This window comes from Stomoxys calcitrans, chromosome 2, assembly GCF_963082655.1.
Source record: "Stomoxys calcitrans chromosome 2, idStoCalc2.1, whole genome shotgun sequence".
In the NCBI taxonomy this organism is placed as follows: domain Eukaryota; kingdom Metazoa; phylum Arthropoda; class Insecta; order Diptera; family Muscidae; genus Stomoxys; species Stomoxys calcitrans.
Window position 1 is genome coordinate 10,356,084 of NC_081553.1, and position 27,024 is coordinate 10,383,107.

At 37.3% G+C, this 27,024-nt stretch overlaps 2 protein-coding genes across 3 annotated transcripts in view; one reads left to right on the top strand and one right to left on the bottom strand.

Annotated features, from left to right (window-relative positions):
• The window catches only part of LOC106084195 (protein apnoia), a 123,650-nt gene extending 116,269 nt beyond the window's left edge, over nt 1-7,381 (bottom strand). For both annotated transcript variants that reach the window (XM_013247752.2, XM_013247744.2), the window contains exon 1: nt 6,977-7,381. The gene's annotated coding sequence lies outside the window, so the exon portion shown is untranslated. The remainder of the gene's footprint in view (nt 1-6,976) is intronic.
• Nucleotides 1-27,024, top strand: part of LOC106084222 (uncharacterized) — a 71,293-nt gene that overhangs the window by 30,587 nt on the left and 13,682 nt on the right. The gene's annotated exons all lie outside the window — the stretch shown is intronic.

Genomic DNA, 27,024 nt, shown 5'->3' on the forward strand with positions numbered 1-27,024 from the left:
TAATGACAGTGTTTTTTTTCTGTGGCAATTACACTTCTTCCGTAGAACATATGATTTTGTGCATCTGTTGGAAGTTGTATTGATTGCTTCAAACGCAAGACAGCGGCAACAGCTCTCGCTGTTGCTCCGTGTGCCCAGGTTCGAAACCCAGCCGGGCTCTGCCGAATTTTTTATTTAAAATTTTTAATCACATTTTTCAAAATCTGTGATCGATATAAGATTATTTGTGGTTAACGCAGTTTCAATTGAAAAATTAACTGTATGAATTTAATTTTGGGGTTAAAACCGATTTTCATTCTTTTTTTGTGTAGGAAGCAATCAATATAATCACTAATCGAACCTTTTGAACTTCGTACATCTTTGACTTTAGTTAAAAAAATAACTCACACTTTATTTATGTTGAAAATGTTTGCCAAGAAAGTTTTGGAAATTTTTCTCATTGTAGTCTAGTGTCAAAACAGTACTCCTATGCACCACATTTGATTTTGTTTTGAAATGTGGCTTCTCTTTAAAAATGCATCTCTTGTTTACTCTTAAATCGAATCAAAAAGCCGGTCTCAATGATATGCAAAAATGGCAAAGCCAATACAACAACAAGGAATGAAAATGAGAAAAAAAAATAAAATAAACATTCAAGCATTCAAACCATCACCCAACCAATACATCAAAACAAAGCTCAGCTCTGGACAAACGCACAAATTTACTGCACACACAGACTGAGTGGCTGAATGACGGGCGCAGCAAGTATGTATCGGCAAAGAAAGCCTTCGTGCGACATAGTCCCCCCACCCCCAAACCCACTTTCCCCTACAATAGCCCACATTTGTTGTTGTATTGGCACAAACCGAATTGGGCGGTTTATGTCGTTGCTGTTTTTGTTGTCGTTGTTGAGTTTACGGCAAGTCTTCACAGTTAAATTGAAGCCAAAACTAAAAATCAGTTGAGAGTGAACGTTGGACGAGAATTGACGACGCGAATAAAACTGAAACCGATCGCAAAGCAAAAGACGTTGCGTTGTTGTTGACTAAAAATATTATCTAAACTGCAAAAGTGCTTTTTTAATTAATAAAAAAAACTAACGGGTTCACAGGCACTCGGCAAATTATAAAAAAAAATTGTAAAACCCTAAATAATAGTCTTAGCTTTGAATGTGAAAATTTTATTAACGAGTATTGCAAATTTAAAAAAAAAAATTGTAAAAATTACAAATTTCACAGTGATTATTTGTGGTCATCAAGCCGAAGTAGGAAGGCATAGTTTATTTAGCCCAAAGGTTTGATGAGAAAAAAATCGCACATTACAAAAATGAAAGTTAAGCTACACAGCCATGGAGAAAAACAGATGTTAAAAACGAAGCAAAGAAAGGCAAAACCAAAACATTATTAATTAGAGGTCAAGTAACCGCTGCCATCCATCATACTTCACTCAAGCCCCCCAAAACCACTATGACTCGTCTCAGTGCTAGGAAATCATCAACGATTTTATGGTGGTACAACAAGCAAAGAGAGTTCATTTTTTTCTAAACTAAAATGTGCGATTGTTGCTCTTTTGTGCTATGAAAAGTGAAATCAATCGGAAGTTCCATTCAAAAAAATCTTCAAAAGAAACCCTAACAAAAAACTTTGCCGACATTCATTTTAAATACCATCAAATAAAAACAAAATAGCAAAATCTCTTGATGGAAAAAAGAAGAAATTGTCTCTGTTTTTGTTTTTTCCAATGACTTCTTTTAATGCCCTACTATGTTAAGTTAAGGCATGGTTGATTGCAGATGGAATTTGTTCAATCTTTTGAAATTATTTAATCAAAATTGAGAAGAATTAGAAAACAAAGAAAATTAATCGGGACACAGTAAATTTATAAATACATATTTTGGTTATATGTGAGCAGGATAAACTTAGGTTATGTTGAGGGTGCGTATATTAATCCGCCCCATGCCACTGAAGCCAGTGATCGGCTTGTTTTGTACTAAAAGTAACTTCGGGCAACGACATAGGAAATGCTGCAAAGAACTGTTGGATAGAATTGAAAAAATTCGGACAAACCGCTGTTTGCGAACGAGTAGAGATAATTATTTGAATGGTTAGAACTGACCCTAGGAAGTCCAAGCTGCCATTACATTTTCAAAAAATATTTTGCTGACTAGTACTTGAAAATCCGTTAAACAGGTCTGCATGAGGTCTAAAAATATGTCTTCTTGTCTTGAGGATTTTCGACTTTTAAGCCAAATAGACTGCCCTTGCATTCCCTCCTACTCCGCTATAGCCAAGCACCCAAACCCTAGGGATTGTGTCATCCCCAGAGAAGGCGTTAGTTAACCTCGTTCTTTCATTCCAAGACTGTTCACGAACTTACCGTCCTGGTTAGGCTTGCCTGGTCCGCAGACCAGGATGTCGGGAAACTTCTTATGAATCGGGATTAGTCGGGATTCTAAAAAAAGCATAACCAAAGTCAAAATTCGGTTTTTATTAACATAAAAAGAAAGAGCTCGTGAAATTCGGCCTGGTCGATTCTTATATTTCTTCCTCCACGGATCGAAGTCTTTGAACAAATTGTCGACGGCCAATCAGGCGATTACACATAGTCTACATATCCTGTTATAAACCGATTTAGGGCATGCTTCTCGTGGTTGATCGCTTCCTTGATGTTGAAAGTCATAGCAAAGCACCATGTCTAAAATTTCAACCAAATCGGATTATATTGGGTTGCCCAAAAAGTAATTGCGGATTTTTTAAAAGAAAGTAAATGCATTTTTAATAAAACTTAGAATGAACTTTAATCAAATATACTTTTTTACACTTTTTTCTATATGAAAAATCCGCAATTACTTTTTGGGCAACCCAATAATAGCGTCCTCATGGCGTTAAAGAAGTCTGCTAGGGTTATTATTTTTTTTTTGGGAGCTGTTTCAAATTTGGTAGAGGTATTCGTGCAAAATTTCAAGTGCGTAGCTTTACGGCTAAAGTTAACACGCTTTCGACAAAGAGGCGAATGGACAGGCATCTCTAAATCCACTTGATATACCATTCTTATTAGTGAATATATATACTTTACAGTTCGACCATTCTTTGGATGTTGAAATTTAAGACAGGACCATAACTATAGAAAGGGATGGTGTAAGCACCACCCAGAAATGTTCAAAACCGCCCCCTCCCACATAATTTTAAAAATTACATTATTTTCCACAAAAATTCTTATTTAATTGTTATTCATTCTATCTTCTCTTAATTTTCTTCGTTTATTTCTTATATAAATATCTTAATTATCTGTGACCACTAGAAATGTTTAAGACCACCACCCAGAAATGTTTATTCATTCACAGTACACTAGGTAACAGGTGAAATTCTCTCTTCTCTTGATTTTCTTCGTTTATTTCTTACTTTGTACCTAGCTCATTTTTAAAGTGTTGCATGACACATCTCTTTATTAAATATCTGTGACTTCAACAGCCCAAACCTTTTTATTCTCTAGTCTTCTAGGCAATACGAAAGTTCCACCAATCCAAGACTGTACTGCTGGAAGACACTTGGCTCTTGACCTCAAGTGTTTTCTCAGGTATCCGGACTAAAACGTCTTCCACAGGGACGCATCCAGTATTTATTTTTTAGGTGGGAGGGGAGTTGTCATATTAGAAAGTATAAGCTCTAACATTCGAAGATTAAGACTTCGGTTATACCGCGATGGTATAACCTGGTATTTTCCTCTTTCCATTTTCCCATCGCCTTCCAATGATTGGCTTTAGCAGTTGAAGTTGGTATACTTCAACTACAGACTAAACCACTTCCATTGTTCATTCATAGTACTCTAGTTAACCGGTGAAATTCTCTCTGCCCTCAATTTTCTTCGTTTATTTCTTATCTTTGTACCTAGCGCGTTTTTAAAGTGTCGCAAGACACATCTCTTTATTAATTATATGTGACTTCTAAAGACCTCTAAAATGTTCTTTCTTTTAGTCACTAATTCATTGAAAACAGCTTATTTTATAAAGGGACAAAAGCTGTTTTTTTAGTGAATTGGCGAACGAATCAAGCGACAAAAGGAAAAAGCTAGTTGTCTAGGCAGTTTATGTACACACAGTTCCAACGGTATTTTTAATGCAGAGAAGTTCCCATCTCTAGTTAACCGGTGAATACTTGGGCTAAACAACGCCCACAACATCAGCATCGTTTAAGCATCCCACCTATCTTACCTTGGTTCATTAATTTTATGATTATGGTTGTTCTTGAGAAGAGAGATGCATCAAAACAGTCTTAAAAGAATTTTTGTTTTGATGCATTATGCGGAGAAGGTTATTATGAGTAACATTCCTAACAAGTCTTCTTTGAGAAAATCCAAGCACGTTGACCACTCCTTAAAAGGTTTCAGAGTTTTAACAATGTGCAACCTACACTCTTGGAGTAATTTGTCTTGAAATCGCACATTAGCACACCTAAAATTCGACTTTTATGCTATTTTTGCCAATTGTTCCTGTTCTTGCTGGTTGCAGCAAGCATTGAAGCAGCGTTGCTGCTGCAACCACTGCTGCGGTCGCCACAATACAACAATGCCTATAATAACATCACTTGGGCGAAAGACCGCAAACATCATAAACAACATCATCGAAACATTTTGGCCTAAATTGTGGTGAACAGGTTTTGAATAAATCAAAATAATTGCTACCGAGCAAGCATGAAAAATTCTCATTCACTTGTCTCGATTTGCGTTGATAACGAAGATACATATGTTTGTCCATCAGTGTTTATTAACACTTCAATAAAACCTTTTCACACCAAACCGTATTGTTTTGTTTACAATGGTGATCGATCGTGCGGGCGGTGTGTTGGTCGTTTTGTCATGATTATTGTTGTTTGCAGATTTGTTGGCTTTGGAGTTTTCTACCACTTCAGTTTGTGTTGTTATTACTCATTGTTCTTGATTGTAACAGGTATGAAAGGTTGTTAAATTATTTATTTATTCATTCAACCATAACTCGCATACCACTCAGCCATCCGTCCATCCATTTCAGTGTTGTCCAATAGCACACCAATGAAAGTTTAATTACCAAGAGCATTTGAGAAAGAATGTCAATAATATGTTTTATATATATTTATTAGGGGTAAGTGTTAATGTGTGGCTGTTGACATACAAAATATCATGGATATATAAACCAGGATTTAATTATGAGTGGAATATTTCGTGAAAAAACGACACTCCGACAAAAGGCACAGAAGGGATAGACAGGCATGATTAAGCCTGCCAATGCTTCTATTGAAGCTGACTTGTCTATATAGACACATGGCATAATTAACAGGTAGTGTACCGTAAGCATCTGAGTAAATTTTTTTATCGCGAAGTGAATTATCTGCCAACGAGTTTTGGTTATGTGCGTGTATTATAGATAAGAACCATACACACACAAACAACAAGCAATGGCGCGAACTAGTTACATAGACAAAATCAGAGTTGCACTAATCGCTGATTTTGACAGATAGTGCACGCAATAATTTGTTTTTGGGCAACTGCCTCTACCTCTAGATCAATATATCTTGTATAGACATGAGTTTTAACATAGCCCCACAAAAAGTAGTCTAAAAGCGTTAAATCGCACGATTTAGGCGGTCAATTGACCGGTGACCGGTGCATTTTGGACAAAAAAAGTTGGATATCATCTCACCGAAGAAGTACGGGCCAATGATGCCACCAGTCCATAAACCACACTAAACTGTGACTTTTCTGGATGCTTTGGTAGCTCTTGCAATGCTTTTGGCTAATCGACAATTCTGCTTATTTACGTACCTATTAAGCCAAAAATGAGCTTCGCCGTAAAATGGAAGAAGCGTGCGATGAATTTTCTTAACAGAGCACGCATTTTGGTAACAAAATTGAGTAATTTGTAAGCGTTGTTCGTTTGTAAGATAATTTATGGTTAAATTATAGACCAAACTGAAAATTTTTGACAGTGAAACAACAGTCCTCTGGCTACGTTTCTGTTCTTCTCCATAGATTGCATGTGACAAGTTCCTTGAATGACTTCAAGTATATGTAATTTCAGCAAGCATGGCCCCTCCTGGGCCAAGAAGTGAAAACCCGAGATCGGTTTAAATTTTAGCTACATCAGGTTATAAACCGATTTGAACCATACTAAGCACAGTTGTTGGAAGTCATAACAAAACGCTACGTGCAAATTGGATAAGAATTACGCCCTCTAGAAGCTCAAGAAGTCAAGATCCGAGATCGGTTTATATGTTAACTATACCAAAACATGGACCGATTTGGCCCATTTACAATATCAATTTTCATTCGGCCTGCACTAAAAAGAAGTATTAGTTCAAAATTTTAAGCGCTTAGCTTTACTCCTTCGAATTACGGAATTACGAAATTACTATAGCCCCATCCTTTAAGCTGATTTAAGCTGGTTTTCAAAAAAAAAAAGTTCAAGGAAATTCTTTTAAGAGGAAAAAAATTGGGTGGAAATATAAAGTTACTCAACCTCAATTGGTCATGGGAATATTTTAACAAACTTTGGCACAATTTTTCTAAATATTAGTCTCCTCTGTATTTCATCTTCCTCCTAATACATAGGACAGCAGTAATGGCAATTTTAAACACCATCACCTATGTTTTTGGTTGTCACTTTTTTTTACTCTATTTTCTCCTTCTTCATCACCTGACTTGGAATCGGCTTTGTATTGGCATGATTAAAACCGCATTAAATACTCACTGGCGCGCGGTCTATTTTCTAAAGCCAATGCGTTAGACCGTATTTGGCTGTGGCACATTTTTTCTGGATTGTTGGGGATTCAGGTTGCATTGTTAGTGCTGCAATTTCTATCCTACTGTGAAATGCTGCTAAGCCATTGTGGACAAATGAAAACGCATTCTTACATGACTTTCCCAATAGAGTGTATGAAATGGCATGGAGCAGCAAATGTTTTTCTTTTTTCTCCCGCCCCTTTGTCATATCATCATTTCGCTTAAAGACAGGTTATTTACTTACCCACTCGATTGCCTTACTTTCTTTCCAAAGCATTGTTCACTGAACTTCATAGTAGAGAAAGAAGTCTTCATTATCAACACCGCCACCGTCATTATCATCATCGGGCATTGTAAAGCTGTCCAGGTAATTGGCTTTGTATTTATTAGTATTACCGGTTTTCGTGCCATTATTCTTGTTGCCTTCTTCTGTTTTGTGTGGCCTCTTCTTTTGTTGCAATTCATGAATTTTTTCTAAGCGGGCCCCATTGTGAGGCTGATGCTTCTTCATTTCGTTTTGTCGAAAAATTGTTTTCGTTTAGTGTGTTTCTCTCTTTTGTTGAATGTCATTCCGTCGATTGTGGAGTATTCTTTCTTTATTTGTTTTTTGTTAATTTTTTTAATCTTTTCATTTGTGATGACATTTTAAATTTAAGACATGATTTTTTTTTTCACAAAAAAGCCCAACTTTTGAATAGGGCACACTTCAGTAAGATATAGAAATAAGCATAGAGATATTGAAATCGTCCCATTAGCGAATAAGGTAAAGGTAAACTCCTATATCAGAGAGTTAGTTGCTGTTCTATTTTGTTGTAAAGGTCGGTACGCAGCTCTTACGGAATTTTTGTTTCCATAAGAAATGCCTTGACATGCCCTAACCGATATTTTGGGTTTGCTTTGTCTTACAGAGTGAGATTTTTTTCCACAGAAATGAATCAAACCCAATCATTTGATGATCATATTTTTCACTGTGCATTTGATTAATTCGTACTTAACAACGCTTCGATTTAAAAAATTTTAGTTTGTCAGCAAAAAACATGTGGCAGATTTGTCAAACGAGAGTATCTAACGGAAATTTTGCTACAGCTGCGTACAGGCCTTTACTAAACTTTAATTACAGTTTATATTTTAACTCCGGTACGCAGCTTTAGCGAAATTTTCGATGCTAGCACATGGTGACAATCAAGCATACAATCGATTGGCCAAAACTGTCACACTTTTTTGCCGATAACATAACTATACATTTATAAAGTAGCTATACATTTAGACGTTGTTATGTCCAAATAGATGCATATAGTTATGGAACAAATGACTTAATCATAAATTTTCATTAAATGAAGGAAGAAAAACGTTCACGAAAAAACAACAAGAGCTGCACACTGGCCATTAAAAAATATGTCTTTTTTGGAAAGTTTAAATTTTGTCTTCTAGACTTGCACTAGCTCTTAAGCGCAGTATGCACCTCTGGCGAAATTTTCGTTACCGATACCGTTATCGAAAATTTCGTTTGCTGTTACGCAGCTCAAATGAAATTTTCTTTGCGTAACAGGCACTGGTGATCTTTTTTTTGCAATCACGAACGAAAATTTATATTTTAATAGCTCCATGCAACATTAAATAAAGTTATTTGCAAAAAAAAAAATCAATTACAGCACATATGTACTTTATTAGCTAAAAATTATTAAAATTCGGCCAAAATTGTAAATCAATGTATGTCGCCATCTTGAATTATACACAATTATTTTTCAGTGGCGACATAAATGTCTTGGCTGCAACAATGACATAATTACCAGGTAGTGTACCGCAAACAGCTGAGTAAATTTTGTTTCTCGCGAAGTGCACTATCTGTCAACGAGTTTTGATTGTGTGTGTTTATTGTAGTTAAGAACCATAACACACAAACAACGAAAAATGGCGCGAACTAGTAACATACACAAAATCAGAGTTGCACTAATCACTGATTTTGACAGATAGTGCACTCAATATTTTGTTGAGCAACTGCCACTACCTGTAAATGAATATGTCTTGGCTGCAACCGAAAATTTCGGAGGAGGTGTATATCCAGCTTTGGGAAATTTTCGTTTTCGTAAGAAATGCATAGCCATATACAAACCCAACATTTTGGTTTGTTTTGTGTTGCAGGGTGACATTGTAAGCATATATGAATGAAAACCAATGATTTTATCATTGTTTTCACCATGTAATGGATTTTTTTCTTTCGTTATATACATTTTGTGCAAATTTTGCCAAATTTGCTTTAGCCAAAATTTTCCTTAAAATTTTTTATACCCAGAAGCGCACAACAAAGTTTGCACTCTTTTAAAAAACTTGAACTAGATGTTGTCGGAATGTGAAGGGGACGTTTAATTCACAAAAATCGTTATTGGTTTATGAACACTTGGGGTTGATCTGATAATTTCTCCAAATTTTGCACTATTTTTTCTACCACTGCCACAATATGTACCGATTTTTTCAAAATCTGTTCAGATTTAGATTTTTGATTTTATTCCGTTTGTAACACCTAGAAATATTCGTCTAAGAATCCATAAAGTACATCGTCTCGACATTCTGAGACGATCTAGCCATGTCCGTCCGTTTGTTGAAATCACGATAGCCGTCAAACCGCTTGAAATTTTGCATAGTTACTTAATATTGATTTAGATCGTTGGGGGTTGCAAATGGACTTCCTGAGCCCTTGGAAGCCGCAATTTTTGTCAATTTTGCATGTGGTGTTTATTTATGACTTTCAACAACTGTGCTAATTAAGGTCCGAATTGGTCCATTACCTGATATTGCTCCCATATAAACCGATCCCCCGATTTAGCTATTTGAGCCCTTACAAGCCGCGGGTTTTATCCAATATGGCTGAAATTTTGCATATAGTGGTGTGTTATGGATTTTAACAACTGTGTCAATTACAGTCGAAATCGGTCTATAACCAGATGTAGGTAACATATTTTACTAGAATCCATGGTGGTTGGTTCCCAAGATTCGGCCCGGCCAAACTTAGCACACTTTTACTTGTTCACTTATAGAGACATAGTTGCATCAATGTTAAACAGATGACATGGAGTTATTTATCAACAATATGAAAACCTCTGCCAAAGTCGGTTCAGATATAGAGTTCATATAGTGGTATTGCCCAATTGCCACTTATAGGTGGATATTGTAGGCTTCGCCCGACTTTTGCCTTGCCTTACTTGATTTTATTTGAAAAACCTACACTCATAAAAAAGTGTTGAAAATAGCAAACACTGTCTGTGGTTGTTAGTTAATTTTGCTACTATTACAGTAGTAGTTATGCTATTGCAGCGGTAGTTCTGCAATTTCAGAACAGCAGGCTTACTACTGAAAATTTTGTTGTTTGCTGAAAATGACTGCTGCTTAATTATGAAGGGGATGTTAGAAGGAAAAAAAATACAAATGTAGTGTCTCAGTGGGTGTTCATAATCACCACTGAATGTATACTTTCCATAATCTTTTTATACTCTCCACCATAGGATGGGGGTATACTTATTTCGTCATTCTGTTTGTAACTTCTCGAAATATTCGTCTAAGACCCCATAAATCGAAATGCCACAAGTCGATGTCATGCCATGTCCATTCGTCCGCCCGTCTGTCTGTCGAAAGTACGCTAACTTTCGAAGGAGTAAAGCTAGCGGCTTGAAATTTTGCACAAATACTTCTTTTTAATATAGGTCGGTTGGGATTGTAAATGGGCCAAATCGGTCCATGTTTTGATATAGATGCTATATAAGGAGTGCGCAATTCTTATCCGATTGGAATAAAATTTAGCACGACGTATTTCGTTATGAATTCCAACAACTGTGCTAAGTATGGTTTAAATCGGTTCATAACGTGATATAGCTGTCATATAAACCGATCAGGGGTCTTGAATTTCTTGAGCCTCTAGAAGGTGTAATTATTATCCAATTTGGCTGACATTTTTAACAACGGTTTCTCCAATAACATCCAACATACGTGTCAAATGCGGTCCAAGTCGGTCTAAAGCCTGATACAGCTCCCATATAAACCGATCTCCCTATTTTTCTTCTTAAGCCTCTAGAGGGCGCAATTCTAATCCGATTTGGCTGAAATTTGGCATTTCGTGTTTTGTTATGACTTCCAACAACTGTACTAAGTATGGTTCAAATCGGTCCATAGCCTGATATAGCTATCATATAAACCGATCAGGGGTCTTGACTTCTTGAGCCTCAAGAAGGTGTTATTATTATCGGATTGAAATATTGTACAACGGTTTCTCCCATGACCTTTAACATACGTGTCAAATATGGTTTGAATAGGTCTATAGCCTGAAACAGCTTCGGTCTATAGTCTGAAATAGCACAACAGAGAAAAGAACTCGACAAATTTGATCCATGGTGGAGGGTATATAAGATTCGGTCCGGCCGAATTTTTACTTGTTTCTTTAAATTTAGAAATAAAAGGCCATGCCAGACACTAGTAAAGCAAGAACCAAAAATGCGAGCGAGCCCAGTCACATTTCGAAATGTATACCAATGGATGCGATGTCATATGTACAAGGAATCTGTTAGCTTCTTTACAGTAATATTCCACAAATTAAAATCAACTCTTCCAACAAAAATTTTAAAATAATGCTTAAAGTAATCAAAACAAGTAACAGACAAGCATAAAAAATAGCATACCTTTTTTTCAGCAGATTTTTGTACTTAAAATAGCAGATTTTGTTTGCTTATTTAGCTGACCGAAATGTTTGCTAATACAGCAGCTCTGCTTGCAGAAACAGCAGTAATGCCGGCTTTCCCATTTTCAGCAGACAAAAACTGCTGTTTTGAATAACAAATTTGGTTGAGTATACTTATTCCTCACCTACTGAGCAAAGCCATAAGCAAAATTACCTAGTCTAACAGGATTTAATATCTTTTTAGGTCACTAGTAGGTGATTTTTTGAATATTTTAAAAAATATGTCAAAGAAAGTTTCAAAATTGTTTTTTCGTAGTACATATTTACATATTGCAGTTGTCTTCTATTACTTATTTTCACTTTTGGATTGCTTATAAAGCTAAGCTTACTTAAACTAATGAAAAAGTGGCATTGCCACAAATTAAAAGCTTAGAGGCGAGGTCTCTTTCTTACCAAATGTTTTGAGTGACTCACAATTACTCACACACTTGATAGTTTTGGTTGTCTCTTGGTTTATTGGATTTTAATATTTTTACTGCACCCAAAAGATTTTGAATTATGACCGATGAAGAGTGAATGTAGGCATATAGCGATAATTGCCAATAAGGGCATAAGTGTGATAGTAGGTGAGCTGCCACTGATGTTTTTGACGAGGATGTTTGCAATTTGCATATTCTCTGCACGTGCGCATGCGCAACATGAATGTTTTAATCGCGGTTTCGTTTATTTCACTTCAATTCAAAGGCACTCAGTGTCAGTGATTGACTTGACTATGCAATCGTTTATCTCCGCTTTTATGCCAGCCAACTGTGAGTTACCGAATGCGTCATGTGGGGATTTACGATAGCTGGCTTTAAAAATGGTGTATTTTCGTGGGCTTTTTGGTTATAACCAACACACAAGGTGGCAAAATTCAATGGTATTTGGCTGGTGGTATTAATTCTCGCTCTAGTTAGAATTCATGGGGAGTCTTCAATATTATTTGGTGCAATAACTTTGAATGTACCCTTGCAATTGCCGTTAATTCGTTATGAATGTTTGCATTGTTTTTAAATATTTTATTTATACGCCCCCATTGAAATTATCACCAAAGAAATTGTTTTTGTTTTACATTCGTATGTTACCATGTCAGGGCGTTGTATGTTTTTGTTGACAAGTGGTGAGACAGGTTGCTATTGGCTTTGGCTATGGCTAGATTGCAGACGTTTACTTTTTTTTTTATCTGGAGGTCTTGTCTTTGAACATTTCATTGTGGAATTAAAATTTGCAGTTATTTGTTTTATGCTGCGATAAGCATTTTTTTTATTTAATCAAATGCAAAAAAGCGGTTATGCTTGAAAATATCTAAACTTGTTAGTTTATTGGAAACTTACACTGGTATTCACAAAACTTAATGTAGATTTAAAACAAGTAAAAGTGTGCTAAATTCGGCTGGGCCGAATCTTATATACCCTCCACAATGGATCGCATTTGCCGAGTTCTATGCGCAGTATCTCTTCTTAGGCAAACAAAAAATATTGAATGAGAACTGTTGTGCTATTGGAGCTATTGTATATCAAGTTATTGTCCGATTCGGACCATAAATGAATACTGAACATTGTACAAGTTATTGTTTAATATTTCATTTCATTCGGATAAGAATTGCGTCTTGTAGGGGCTCAGAAAGCAAAATCGGGAGCTCGGTTTATATGGAAGTTGTATCAAGCTATTGATCAATTCAGATCATATTAGACACGTATGTTGAAAGTCATGAGAGAAGCCGTTGTACAAAATTCTGCAAAATCGAATGAGATTTGCGCCCTCTAGAGGCTCAAGAAGTCAAGATCACAGATCGGTTTGTATGGCAGCTATATCAGGTTATGTACTGATTTGCGCCAATTATTGGGAAGTCATAATAAAATACGTCATGCAAAATTTCAGCCAAATCGGATAGGAATTGCGTCCTCTGGATGCTCAAGAAGTCATGCCCCAGATCGGTTTATATGACAGCTATATCAGATTATGGACCGATTTAAACCATACTTGATACAGTTGTTGCATACCATAACAAAATACATCGTGCAAAATTTCAGCCCACTCGGATAAAAATTGCGCCTCTAGTGGCTCAAGAAGTCAAGATTCAAAATCGGTTTATATGGTAGCTGTTTCAGGTTATTGACCGATTTGTACCTAACTTAGTACAGTTGTTGGAAGTCATAACAAAACACGTCGTGCAAAATTTCATTTCAATCGGATAAGAATTGCGTTCTCTAGAGGCTCAAGAAATTAAGACCCAAGATCGGTTTATATGGCAGCTGTATCAGGTTATTGACCGATTTGAACCCTACTTGGCAGAGTTGTTGGATATCATAATAAAACACGTCGTGCAGAATTTCATTCCAATCGGATAATTTATATGCCAGCTATATCAGGTTATGAACCGACTTAGACCATACTTGGCACATTTGTTGGAAGTCATACCAAAACGATATGTTCAAAATTACAGCCAAATCGGATAAAAGTTGCGCCCTCTAGAGGCTCAAGAAATCGAATCGGGGATAGGTTAATATGACATGTGTAAAATTTCAGTCAAATCGGATAATAATTGCACCCTCTAGAAGCTCAAGAAGTTTATTCGGGAGATCGGTTTACATGCCGGCTATATTAGGCCATAGCCAGATTTAGATCATCCTTAGCACAGTTGTTGGAAGTCATACCACAACGACAAATGCAAAGTTTCAACCAAATAGGGCAACAAGTGCGCCCTCTATAGGCTCAAGAAGTCTAATTGGGAGAACGGTTTTTATGGCAGCTATATCAAGATATGGACTGATTTAAACCATACTTGCCACAGTTTTTGGAAGTCATACCGGAACGATATGTGCAAAATTTCAGCCAAATCGGATAAGAATTGCGTCCTCTAGAAGCTCAAGAAGTTAAATCGGTAGATCGGTTTATATGACAGCTTTATCATCGCATAAGAATTGCGCTCTCTAGAAGTTTAAGAAGTCAAGATCCAAGTTTGGTTTATGACAGCTATATCAAAAGATGGACCGATTTGTCCCATTTACAATCCAAACCGACCTACATTAATAAGTATTTTTACAAAATTTCAAGCTCTTAGAATTACTCCTTCGAAAGTTAGCGTGCTTTGGACAGACAGACGGACGGACAGATGCACGGACCCGGCTAGATTGACTTAACATGTCATGACGAAAAAGAATATATGTACTTCATGGGATCTCAGACGAATATTTCGAGGTGTTACAAGAGGAATGACGAAATTAGTATACCCCCATCCTATGGTGGAAGGTACAAAAAACTGCAGCGGGTGATTTATGTATGGGCTCATGAGTGCTATTCGAATTGGTAAAAACCGTTGGGAGAATTAATTTTTGGCAACTTCCAAGTATTCGACTTTTGTATTAACGGTGAAGATAATGAGATCTATAGATAGAAGTGGCTTAGTTGTTTGTGTTTACAAAAAAGGTATAGGAAACAATAACCCAACCGACTGATTATACACAAAATGTAAATAATTATTGGCTGATCAGAAGAATGGATATCGGTTAGTTTGATACTGATACAGGTGCCACCACAAATAAAAATATTTCTACATGTGTATGTCTGCGCCATGTATGTCTGTATATGTCAAAAACTTATAGGAAATAATCCCTCCTTTCCATTAAGTCTATCAAACCCCTTTGGGATAGTTGATGTAGGCAAAACACTACGTAGTTGAGGAAATAATTGTCACAATTACTCAATCTTATCTTTAATCTTACCTTTCAATCATAACTTAAAGCTCTTTATCACTATTCTTATACTCAATTAAGAACAATTACCGCATTTTATAAAATATAATATTAATTGTCTGCGCTATGAGTCGAGTTAATTAATTCCACTCATAAATGTCAAAAGATCTTTGTCGAATCTGACCTTTACTTGAAAGGTAACACTTGGAAAAAACTAAAACAGTTCGAGCTCTATGCAGTGTTGTCATATTAGGGGAAATTTCCCAAAATCAGGGGAAAATTTTTTCTTATTTGGGGTACGGCGATTTTAATGGGGAAAAGTAAAAATTGGGGATTTTCTGGGGGAAATTTCATCGGCATAGATGTAAAATTATATTTTTATACCCTCCACCATAGGATGGGAGTATAGTAATTTTGTCATTCTGTTTGTAACACCTCGAAATATGCGTCTAATACCACATAAAGTATTTATATTGTTGATCGTCATGACATTTTCGATTTAGCCATGTCCGTCCGTCTGTCTGTCGAAAGCACGCAAACTTTCGAAGGAGTAAAGCTAACCGCTTGAAATTTAGCACAAAAATTTTTTGTGAGTGTAGATCGGTTTGAATTGTAAATGGGCCAAATCGGTCCATGTTTTGTATTAGCTACCATATAAACCTATCTTGGGTCTTGACTTCTTCAGCCTCTAGAGGGCGCAACTCTCGTTCAATTTGACTGAAATTTTGCACGTGGTAATTTGATAACACTTCCAACAACTATGCTTGGTGTGGTTCATAACATGATATAGCTGCCATATAAACCGATTTTGGGTCTCGACTTCTTGAGCTTTTGGAGGGCGCAATTCTTATCCGATTTGGCTGTGATTTTGCACGTGGTGTTTTAGTATCACTTCCAACAACTCTGCTAAATATGATTTAAATCGGTCCATATCTTGGTATACCTGCATATAAACCGATTTGGGATCTTGACTTCTTGAGCCTCTAGAGGGCGCAATTCTCATCCGATTTGGCAGAAATTTTGCACAGTGGCTTCTCCCACGACCTTCAGTATCATGCCCAATATGGTTTGAATCGATCTATAGCTTGATAAACCGATCTCCCGATTTTGCTTCTTGAGCCCCTACAAGGAGTAATTCTTATCCGAAAGGACTGATATATTACACAATGTTCAGCATTCAACTAATTTATGGTCCAAATTGGCCTATAACTTGATATAGCCCCAATAGCATAACAGTTTTCATACATTATTCTTTGTTTGCCGAAAGAGAGATTCCGCGCAAAGAACTCTAGAAATGCGATCCATGGTGGAGCGTATATAAGATTGGGCCGCGAACTTAGCACGCTCTTACTTGTTTAGTATACCTACGAATTTCTTTATGTTTAGTGCTGGTCAATATCATTGGATTAGGCCTGATTTAATAGAAAGCATATTCAAATACACTGGTGTTTACTGTCGAAAGGTATCTCCCAAGATGTGAAATGCAAAATTCCACTAAGGAACAGGGGCAAACGTCTCACATATCAATGAGTGCAGTCTGATTCAAGTTTAAGCTCAATGATAAGAGGCCTCATTTTTTATAGCCGAGTCCGAACGGCGTGCCACAGTGCGACACCTCATTGGTGGGAAGTTTTCCATGGCATAGTACCTCACAAATGTTGCCAGCATTACAAGGGGAAAACCACCGCTGACAATTTTTTCTGATGGTCTCGCCAGGATTCGAATCCAGGCATTCAGCGTCATAGGCGGACATGCTTACCTCTGTTCGAAGATGGGCTATATCGGACTATATCTTGATATAACCCCCGATTTAGGCCCTTCGACATCTTTCTTCAATTTGCCCCAGATCGGTGCAGATTTGGATACAGCTCCCATAAGGAGTGATCTCTCGATTTAAAGTTTTGGGCCCATAAATGGCGCATTTATTGTCCGGTGTCGCCGAAATTTGGGACAATGAGTTAAATTAAGCCCCTCGACATACTTCTGCAATATGGCAAAGATCGGTCCAGATTTGGGTATAGCTGTCATATAAAACGATCTCTCGAATTAAGATTTTGGGCCCATTAAAGGCGCATTTATTGTCCGATGACGCCGAAATTTGGGACAGTGAGTTGTGTTAGGCCCTTCTTCAATTTGGTCTAGATTTGAATACAGCTGTCATATAGACCGATCTCTTGATTTAAGGTTTTGGTGCCATAAAAGGCTCATTTATTGTCCGATTTCGCCGAAATTTGGGACAGTGAGTTGTGTTAGGCTCTTCGACATTTTTCTGCAACTTGGCTCAAATCGGTCCAGATTTGGATATAGCTGCCATATAGACCAATATCTCGATTTAAAGTCTTGGCCTCATAGAAGGCGCATTTATGATCCGATTTCACTGAAAATTTATACAGTGACTGATGTTAGGCTTTTTGACATCCGTGTCGTATATGGTTCAGATCGGTTTATTATTTTTGGATATAGCTACCAGAAAGACCAATATTTTGTTATACACAATTGAACAATGACTTGTACTTATTAATATTTGGTCCAAATCGGAACATATATCGATATAGCTGCTATGGGGGCATACATTTTATATTTTTCGCCGGATTTGACGGAAGGTGGTTTACATATGCACCCGAGGTGGTGGGTATCCAAAGTTCGGCCCTGCCGAACTTAACGCCTTTTTACTTGTTTTGAATATTACTATGGGACCTAAACTTTTTTAGTGAATCTTGACTCTAACATTGCGTTAACCAAAAAATTCATTTGGATTTAGTTGAAAATTTGGTTGTTGGTGCAATAAAACCATTGAAAAAAAATCTTTCATAAAAAACCAAAAACCGTACATAACAGACGATTTAAGGAATGCTTTCTTTCCGTGTAAATAAATACTATCCCAATGGAAATTATGTTAAACCTCATTTTCCAGCACAGTTCATAAAAACTAATCGCCTTTAAATAAAGATCACTGACCACATGCTCCGACACCGTTGAAGTTCACTTTCAACAGTCAACGAAAGATGTTTGAACTCGTGAAAACATCTGTTGAAGACTGACACTAAACCGGACAGACTGGTATAGGGATCATTGGCAAGTTACTATGGTAGATTGAAGATAATTAAAATAATCTTTAAATGCGGATGGCGGCAAGACAAATGCAAAGAAAAAACATAAACTAGGTCCAGTTCTTAAGTTTAATTTGTGGTTTACGTAGTTGTGGCGCGTTAAGTTGATAGTTGACATACATTCATTGTCTTCTATGAATTTGCACTACATATGCCTTGAATGAAAAGAGCCTTTAAAAATGATATGCAAATATCTAAAGCACGCTATAGAAAGCAATAAAATTAAGTTATAAATAGTTCGCTTAGCTCCGCAAACCCCAAAATTCAAAGCCATTGTGTGACTGATCAGAAATTTGTGAAGAATTTCCTTCAACAATATTTGCTTTTGATCCATTCAACCGTAATTTGTCTCTATTGTATCTAAGACCCAATTTAAAAATCATTCACCTTACAAACAATGGGAACAGCGCTAGCTTTGACATGCCATGAAAAAAAACTCTATATACGAAATTATAATACAATCACCTTAGATTCTGCGGCATGGGTGATGGGCGAGTAGTGTACCATATAATCGAGCTGACATAACAATAAACTTTATTGCTGTATAATGCAATGCATTTTTTTCATATTATTACTCATCTCGCAATAACAAAAAGAAAAAAAGAACACCGTATTAGTAGAGGCGTTTTTGTGAATATTTTTTATTGTGTTTTGGTGTTTATTGTTTGATGGCTTCAACAATTTCCATAATTGAGTGTGACGATACCCTCCGTATGGATGCTGTGATAATGAGTGATGCTGATCCAAGCTCCAACAGGGCAATAGACACTCGTACTGACCACCAAACAACGCACACATGCGCCACATTGGGGCAAATGCATTCACAAACGAAGAGCTCCCTGGCTGATTGCCTGCGATGGACTTGCTGTGTTCCACCGCTGAGTAAGTGACATGATGTGACGCAACCCCTGCTGCAAAAATCAATGATGTCAAGCCATATCGAAACCGTCGGACATTGTAGAAATAAGTACAAATTTGGAAAGAAAAATTGGCAAAAAAAAAAAATATTAAAAAAGTCGTTATATTCGGCGGGGCCGAGCTTTGGATACCCACCTCCTCGCGTATATATGTAAACCACCTTTTGTCATAATCCGGCGAAAAATGCATTGTTTATGCCCCCATAGCAGTTTTATCGAAATATGGTCCGATTTGGACCAAATTCGATACGGATATTGAGAGGTCTAATAAGTACAAGTAAATTGCTAAATTTTGTATGACAAAATATGGGTCTTTTCAGTAGCTATATCCAAAAATAAACCTATCTGAACCATATACGACACGGACGTCGAAAAGCCTAACATAAGTCAATGTGTCAAATTTCAGTCAAATCGGATTATAAATGCTTCTGTTTTGGGGCCAAGATTTTAAATCGAGATATCGGTCTATATGGCAGCTATATCCAAATCTGAACCGATTTGGGGCACGTTTCACAAAAATGTCGAAGAGCCTAATATAACTCACTGTCCCAAATTTCGGTGAAATCGTACAATAAATGCGCCTTTTATGGTCCCAAAACCTTAAATCGAGAGATCGGTCTATATGGCAGCTATATCCAAATCTAGACCGATCTGGGCCAAATTGAAGAAAAATGTCGAAGGGTCCAACGCAACTTACTGTACCAAATTTCGGCGACATCGGACAATAAATGCGTCTTTTATATGCCCAAAACCTTAAATCGAGAGATCGGTCTATATAGCAGCTATATGCAAATCTTGATCGATCTGGGCCAAATTGCAGAAATACGTCGAGGGGCTAAATTTAATTTACTGTCCCAAATTTCGGCCACATTGGACAATAAATGCGCATTTTATGAGCTTAAAACCTTAAATCGAGAAATCGGTCTATATGGAAGCTATATCTAAATCTGAACCGATCTGAGCCAAATTGCAGAAGTATGTCGAAGGGCCTAACACAACTCACTGTACCAAATTTCGGTGTCATCGGATAATAAATGCGCCTTTTATGGGCCCAAAACCTAATATCGAGAGATCGTTCTATATGATGAATGCGCCTTTTATGGGCGTAAGACCTTAAATCGTGAGATCAGTCTATATGGCAGCTATATCCAAATATAAGACCTTAAATCGTGAGATCAGTCTATATGGCAGCTATATCCAAATATGGACCGATCTAAGCCAAATTAAAGAAGGGTGTCGAAGGTTCTAACACAACTCACTGTCCCAAATTTTGGCCACATCGGACAATAAATGCGCCTTTTATGGGTCCAAAACCTTGAATCGAGAGATCGTTCTATATGGCAGCTATATCCAAATCTGGTTCGATCTGGGCCAAATGGAAGAAGATGTCGAGTGGCTTAACACAACTCACTGCCCAAATTTCAGCAAAATCGGATAATAAATGTGGCTTTCATGGGCCTAAGACCCTAAATCGGCGGATCGGTCTATATGGGGGCTATATCAAGATATAGTCCGATATAGCCCATCTTCGAACTTAACCTGCTTATAGCCAAAAAAGAGTCTGTGCAAAGTTTCAGCTCAATATTTCTATTTTCAAAGACTGTAGCGTGATTTCAACAGACAGACGGACGGACATGTCTAGATCGTCTTAGATATTTACGCTGATCAAGAATATATATACTCTTTAGTGTCGGAAATTGATATTTCGATGTGTTGCAAGCGGAATGACAAAATGAATATACCCCCATCCTTCGGTGGTGGGTATAAAAGAGAGTCTGTGCAAAGTTTCAGCTTAATATCTCTATTTTTAGAGACTGTGCCGTGATTTCAACAGACAGACGGACGGACATGTCTAGATCGTCTTAGATTTTTACGCTGATCAAGGATATATATACTTTATAGGGTCGGATGGGTATTTCGATGTGTTGCAAACGGAATGACAAAATCTATATACCCACGTGGTGGGTATAAAAAAACATATTCTCGAACAGAAATGGTCAGATGACTTAAATGCAACAAAAATAATGACTCACACGAGAGGATATAGTCAAAATTAAATTGCAATTGTCAATTTCTGGACCTGGATCTTCTGGAACAAGTTCGGAAGAGAAATATGGTGTTGATTGGCGACTATCGGACCTTTTTTTACTCTGTCAGATCTACTTGCATTTTGTACAGTACAGTTACACCAAATATTGATTACAATAACAGTCACTTTTACTCAACTACAAATTGAACTAAAGATAAATTCCCACAACTTCGCAGCTTTAAATTTTTAATCGTTTCCCCTCTAGCACATGTTTCTTCGAACTTTGTAAGATCTGCATATATTACTTAGACATGTATCATTTTTCAAAACGCCTGCCTGGCGATAGTGTAATACCTACATTTCGTATTACGTATCGTACCATAGTGACGTAGCGATACCAATCATTGTCTGCTGCACGATTGATGTAGCACACTCATATGTACTTACGTGCGTATGTATGTATGTCTGTGCCTTGTGTTTGTATTGTTTATTCATATGGGAAAACGTTAAAGTGCAACTTTAATGACCATACATGTTGACATGAATGCCTTCATTCACTCACTCACTCTTGTTGCATCGATTTCAATCGGATCTGGCACTTTGCAAACTTTGTATTGTTTGTTGTTCTTGCGGTCTGATTTTTTTTTTACACTGAGATTTGACTGTCATTGTTGCGCATAGAAGATTTGAGCATCGGCTGACATCTAGATGCAGGTGTGAGTGTATAGTAAATTATCTTTTTAGAAGAGCATGTCTACACTGTCAACGGACCACATATATTGACTATTAGCAGAGAGGGGTTGGGCTCAATATGTCATGTGGGGGTGGAGAGAGGCTCTTATACGAAATTGAGCCAAAGACTTGACACATTAATTGAGAGGTGTTTTTTTATTATTGTTATAGCTTTTGCAGAGGCTATGTTTTTGCTTTGTATTCTCATGAGAGATTTTTGCTATTGTTGGTGTTATTGTAGTCAGAGCGATCGAGCGCATCCGATTCACACGGAACGTACTTATAATTCGCCATTGTTCATACGCCATGAGGAACAACTGGGCTTTGTTTTTATATGTTCAAAAAAATGCAAACAAAACAATTGCCATATTTTTATGCCTTAATGCATTTGTTTATTACTATGTAATAAATATTACTGCAAAGACAATGTTTAATAATAATTAGGTTTTTAATATAGAAAAAAGCTTTCAATCATGGTGTTAATTTCCAACAATTTGTCATAGAATAAAATTGTCCATTAATTATTGTTGCAAATATAAAGAGAAATTGAAAGCACTATAATTTTATTTACACTGATATTCATATAATTTCTTGATGAATCTTGATGGAATTTTCAAGTCAAACGAAAATTCCATCAAGATGTTGTCTACCAAGAAATTTTTTCTTTGGAAAGTTTTTTTTTTCGCTATTTTGTCTTAAACATTTTTTTCATCAAATTTCTGTCGATTCAGAAGATGAAATTTTTTTTTTTTTTGAAAAATTAAAAAAAAAAAACAATTTTATCACCAACTTATCTTAGGAGAATTTTTATTAAAATTTCTTTGATTATGGAAAAAAACCGATTCTGTTTTAGATATAGGTTCCTCATACATGTTTGTCATAGAATAAAATAGCCTCCACCATGGATCGCATTTGTCGAGTTCTATGCGCGGTATTTCTTTTAAGGCAAGCAATTGAATGATGAACATTGTAGAAGTTATTGTGTTATATTTCAGTCTATTTGGATAAGAATTGTGCCTTGTAGGGGTTCAAGAAGCAAAATCGTGAAATCAGTTTATATGGGATCTGAATCAAGCTATAGATGGATGCAGACCATATTGGGCACGTATGTTGAAGGTCATGGGAGAAACCGTTGTATAAAACCTCCATCAAATCGCATGAGAAATGCGCGCTCTAGAGGCTCAAGAATTCAAGATCCCAGATCCGTTTATATGGCAGCTATATCAGGTTATGCACCGATTTGCACCATACTTGACACAGTTGTTGGAAGTCAAAATAAAACACCACGTCCAAATTTCAGTCAAATCGGATGAGAATTGCGCCCTCTAAAAGCTAAAGAAGTCAAGACTCAAGATCGATTTATATGGCAGCCATATCAGGTTTCAGACCGATTTTAACCATACTTAGTGCAGTTGTTGGAAATGAAAACAAAACACCACGTGCCAAATTTCAATAAAATCGGACGAGTATTGCGCCCTCTAGATGCTCAAGAAGTCAAGACCCCAGATCGGTTTATATGGCAGCTATATCAGGTTATAGACCGATTTGGCCCATTTACAATCGCAACTGACCTACACTAACAAAAAGTATTTGTGCAAAATTTTAAGTGTCTAGCTTTACTCTTTCGAAAGTTAGCGTGCTTTCGACGGACAGACGGGGTCTTAGACGCATATTTCGAGATGTTACAAACAGAATGGCGAAATTAGTATACCCCCCATACATTTTTTTCTGAAGTTCTCGCCAGGCTTTCAGCGGGACAGGCTTTCAGAGGTGGACATGTTGACCCTCTGCGCTACGGTGACCTCCGTCGAGGCATGTTGTTTACCAATCTTCCCAAAATGTTGAGCAACGCTTTTCTCGACGACTGGCACAAATCTAAAATTCTGAAAAATTCATGAAATCTTTGAATTTGAATCGATAGTACGGTCCATATAATTTAATGTTTAAACATTATTTCATGCAAATGTTGACCCTTAGTCCAATTTTGGCATACTCTTTCTAACATTTCGGCCGGTATCTCACGAATAAAAGCTTGCCGGGTGGTGCCACTCGGCCTCTCACTGAGACTCTCCGCTCGATACTGCTGATTGCAGCTACTCCATATGGAGCATTCCACTATTCGCAATCTGTGGACGCGCCAGGTAGCTCACATCTAAGCTTCTCGTGATAGCCATGAACATCGCGCTGATCGGACCTCAAAGTTCCAGCCTGTGTGGTGCTCACAGCTATCCCGTGCCGGGTGGTTTATGTAAATTTCTTATGCCACTACACATGTTTGTAATTTTTAGCAAAATCGTTTCAAATTTCTTTTAACCTTCCATATGAATATTTGCATATAACAAATAAAGCCGTATTCATTTCAATTTTGAACACATTTGCTGGAAAATTTGCAACCCATCAGAAAACCTCCACCGAAGTGAACTTCAAAATTAGGTTCAGAATATGATATAACTCCCAATTTCCACTTTTAGGGCAGGTGAAGGGTATTATTTAGTCGGCTTTGTGCGAATTTTGCCTTTCCTTACTTTTTTCTTTTGGAATTTTGACCGAGACCTGCCTTGTGACTAAATTTACAATGACTTTGCCGCAAAAAGTGTGTACATCTGATTATTCAGTTAAAAGTTGTACAGTTTGGAAGTCAAAGAATATGAAAAAGTGTATTTTGGAAATCGGACCACAAACGAAGGTTTGGTAGTGCCAACAAATTTTCGGAATACCGAGGTGACCAATTTAAGGGGCCTGCCAAAAGGTGCCTGGACAACCTAGGGCTTTGAAATTTTGCACATGGTCTCACTACAAATTGCAAATTTTTCCATGAACATTCCACTAAGGAACAGGGGCAAACGTCACACATATCAATGAGTGCAGTCCGATTCAAGTTTTAAGGTCAATGATAAGGGCCTCCTTTTTATAGCGGAGCCTGAATGGCGTGCCGCAGTGCGACACCTCTTTGGAGAGAAGTTTTACATGGCATAGTACCTCACAAATGTTGCCAGCATTAGGAGGGGAAAACCACCGCTGAAAATTTTTTTCTGAAGATCTAGCCAGGATTCGAACCCAGGCGTTCAGCGTCATAGGCGAACATGCTTACATTTGCGTCTTCTAATCTGGTCATTCCGTTTGAAACACCTCGAAATATTAATCAAGGACCCCTAAAGTATATATATTCTTAATCGTCTCGAAATTTTGATTCGAACTAGCCATGTCCGTCCGTCCGTTTGTCGAAATCACGATAGCGGTCGAACGCGTAGAGCTAACAGCTTGAAATTTTGCACAGATTTTTTGTCCGATTTGGCTGAAATTTTGCACATAGTGTTCTATTTAGACTTCCAACAACTGTGTCAAGTACGGCTTAAATCTGTGTATAACCCGATATGGATCCCACATAAACCGATCTCCCGATTTGACTTCTGGAACCCCTGGAAGCCACAATTTTCATCCGGTTTGGCCGAAAATTTTCACAGATTATTCTGTTACGACTCCCAACAACAGAGCCAAGTACGGTCGAAATCGGTGTATAACCTGATATGGATCCCACATAAACCGATCTGCCTGTTTGACTTCTTGAGCCCCTGGAAGCCGCAATTTTCATCCTTTTTTGGTTGAAATTTTGTACATGGTGCTCTGCTATGATTCCCAACAACTGTGCCAAGTACGGTTCAAATCGGTCAAGAACATGATATAGCTCCCATATAAACCGATCTACCGATTTGACTTCTTGAGCCCCTGGAAGCCGCAATTTTCATCCTTTTTTGGTTGAAATTTTGTACATGGTGCTCTGCTATGATTCCCAACAACTGTGCCAAGTACGGTTCAAATCGGTCAAGAACATGATATAGCTCCCATATAAACCGATCTGCCGATTTGACTTCTTGAGCCCTTACAAGCCGCGATTTTTATCCGATTTGGCTGAAATTTTGCATATAGAGTTGTGACTCTCAAAAACTTCGGCAAGTACGGTCGAATTCGGTCTATAACTAGATATAGCTCCCATATTCCAGCAGAATCCATGGTGGTGGGTTCCAAAGATTCGGCCCGGTCGAACTTAGCACGCAGCCCTTGCCGATGAAGAACTCCATCGGGTCAATCCGGTGCGTACAACCGGCTGCCATGAGATTGACTGACTTAGGTGTATGTCCATAGTGACATGGGTCGGCTTAATTTCTGCTTCCTCTTTTCAACCTAACCTTACCTATAGTAAATTTGATCTTTTGATACCCAGTCCTTGCGAAGGAGGGGGTTATTAAAAACTATAGGAGTTCATTATAAAGAAAAAAAGTTCTGACTTTATAAAGAAAAACTTCCATACAACTTTGCAGACTTTACACATTGAGATTTATGAAAACAAACAAATAAATATATCAAAAAATTTTATAAAAGGTCAATAAACGGATTTCAGCAATTTCAACTCAACAAAAAACTCAAATAATTTCAATGATTTGTAATTCGCCAAACGTGTTTTGTGCCTCAGAGAAAATATCAAATTTTTTCAGCGTAATTGCTAAGCAATCCTACTTTGGCTAATTTATGAAATATTGCTGTGATAGGTGTATACACATCGTATTTCCCAAACAGGGGTTAAAGACTACGTCAGAAGGCAACAACCTTGATTGACTTGAACAACTTCACCTCCATGTTTACATCGATGCCCAATGATGGGGAAAAAAAACAAACCACCTAAACCGCCTTAAAAATGAAGTCAAATGTCGTTGGGTGGTGGTGGTGGTGGTGGTTAACATAATACAAGTACAAGCAAATTTGTATATTTGTGTATATAGATAAGTGTGATTACAACATGTAAATACATATGTACTACTAAAAAAAACTCGTACTTGTTATTTGTTACAATTATGCACTGCCATGCCTGATTGTGTGTCGCTGAAGTAGTTCGTTCGCATTATCCATAGAAAGTGAATTCGACAAACGGCAGCAAGCAGCCAACAGCAAAGTTGTCGAACGGGCCCGGTAACAAATCAAGATGACATCGTCATCGCAAAGACGTGTTACAAATCAGCTTAACTTGGTCATAATTCAAACAAGTTTCAAACACAACATCACCTTAACCGCAATGTGCGATGCATTTGCCTACGTCTTGCGCTGCTTC